At 28.7% G+C, this 2500-nt stretch overlaps 1 protein-coding gene across 2 annotated transcripts in view; it reads right to left on the reverse strand.

Moving 5' to 3' along the window:
- LOC122243937 (uncharacterized) overlaps nt 1-2500 on the reverse strand; it is a 196263-nt gene that overhangs the window by 146876 nt on the left and 46887 nt on the right. The window lies entirely within an intron of this gene.

The raw sequence follows: 2500 nt of genomic DNA on the forward strand, positions 1-2500 counted from the left end.
AATCTTAATGATAATGACAATAATGATATCAATAACAATAAGAATATCAATGTTAATGATGATAATAATAACAACCATATTGGTGATGAAAATAATAACAACAACAATTACAATAACATTAATATAATTAACAACACCACTACTAATTCTAACATTAATAGATATAATGCTAATAATAATAATAACAACAACAATAACATTAACAATAATGAATAACATGATCAAGATGATAGTGATGACGATAATGATAATAATAAAGATAATCAAACAACAATAATCATTATGATAATACTGTTACTGATGGTGATAATAATGACAATGATAATACAACAATGATCATAATAATCATAATGATAATGAAACAACAAGGAAAGTGTAATGTAATAGAAATGAGAATGATAAAGATAACGATAACAACAACAACAATGAGAAGGATTATAATGAAAATGATGATAACTAAAATAACAAGAACATTAATAATAATAGTAATAACAATGATGATAATAATAATGATGATGATGGTAATAATAATAATAATAACAATAATAACAATAATGACAATGATAGTAATAATGATAGAAATAACAATGATAAAGATAATGATAATAATAACAATAATGATAATCATAATGATAATAATAATAACGATAAGAATAACAACTACAACAACAACAAAAACATAATATTAACAACAATACCAATAAAAATGATAATTATGATGATATTAATGATGATCAAAATATTAATGATAATGATAATAATAATAATGATACCAATATTGATGATAACAGCAATAACAACAATGATAATCATAATAATGATAAATAACACGAATGATAACAATAACCATTGTAACAATAATAGTAATAATGATATTGACAATAATGATGATAATAAGAATAACAATAAGTATATCCCGAATAATGATAATAAAATCAATAATGAAAATATACTTATGATAATCATCATAATGATAATCATTTAAACTTTTCTCCCATCAAAACGACACGAGTCAGTTGCAAAACAAAAATATTCCGTAAACACCTAATAGTCAAACAGTGTCAGATATCGACGGCTGACCAGGTGACATACTCTCATTTCATTGCAAATGATACAAAAAAAAAAAAAAAAAAAAAAAAACTCATCTAATTATAATTTGTCCCCAGTGCTTAGCGTTAATTCATCCTGAAATTTTTCTAATCACCGATAATTTTCCTCTACCTTTCGCTCACCCTGTATTGGTTAGTCATGTGTGACTTCGATGTCGTGAATATCATAGTTGGGCGTGTTTGTTGATTAGATTTAGGAGCAAATCTTAATCGAAAAAAAAAAATCAGAATGTAGGCAAATTGTGATAGCGGTTAGGACATACTCAGAGAGTAAAAATAAGTTTTTTTTTCTATAATTTTGGAATCTATTTCATCCATATCGAAATTTTACCTTCGCCTACCCTCGCAAACATCTACTCTTTTATAAATATATATCACAGATTGGTTCATAATCTACCCTTATTTACCGAAGAATCCAATCAAAATCTGCTTTAATTATCAATTTATCCTCATTACATCTACTCCTACCCCAGAATGTATCCCAACATCTATTTATATCACGATCCGTAATTTCCCCCTTAATTCTTTATTACTTTTTACTAGAAATGTACTCTTAATGTACTTTCATCTACCCAAAGACATGCTTTTAATCTTCCATCTTCAACATTACCGTCTCTTAGGCCTTAACACTTTCCCGAAATTCTGCACTTAATCTGTTCCAGCATTCATTCACCTATTAGGATAACTATCAAATTCTCCTCAATGAGTCTCTGGGTCATTGACAACTCATGCATACATTTTCATTTCAATCTGCCAATAAGAGTCTGCGTAATCCTACCAATTTACTGACAAATAGATAAAGGTGGTTGATTACATTATAGCCGTTTTGATACCATTCATCGGCACGTTCAAAATTTGGCTAATGACGTCATTACTCTCCATAGAGGCTGATTGGCTGGTGACTGCACTGCCAGGCGTAGGGCGAATCATGGGAAAAACTGTCTTACATCTCCATTCACACATCACGCTCTCGAAAGAAGAACAAGAGAGGATCCACATGCTCGTGTAATTCAGTACCATGGAGGCATTATAAAGAGGAAAGGGAATGACGACTTAACAATTTTGATGGCTATGTTTTACATTGGCATTACCTATATCTATTAAAGAAAATATCAGAAAAGTATTTTGGGATGTACAGTATTTGTTTAAATGCGATTTTTCTTTAAAAATGTAAACGAATTATTAAAAAACTGATCAAGAAAAAAAGAGAAGAAAAAAAAGAAGATAAAAACACCACTCCTCCTTACCCTCCCTTTCTTTTCTCCCCCAAGTTTCCTATTTCTCTTGATTTCTCTATATCTAAATATGTCTCATCTTATATTAATATCTCTCTCTGTATCTCCAAATCTCTCAATATGTGTCTCAACATATTTCATTGTATCTGTATCTCT

Source organism: Penaeus japonicus, unplaced genomic scaffold (genome assembly GCF_977035675.1).
Source record: "Penaeus japonicus unplaced genomic scaffold, GWHDUDI00000001_assembly GWHDUDI00000007, whole genome shotgun sequence".
In the NCBI taxonomy this organism is placed as follows: domain Eukaryota; kingdom Metazoa; phylum Arthropoda; class Malacostraca; order Decapoda; family Penaeidae; genus Penaeus; species Penaeus japonicus.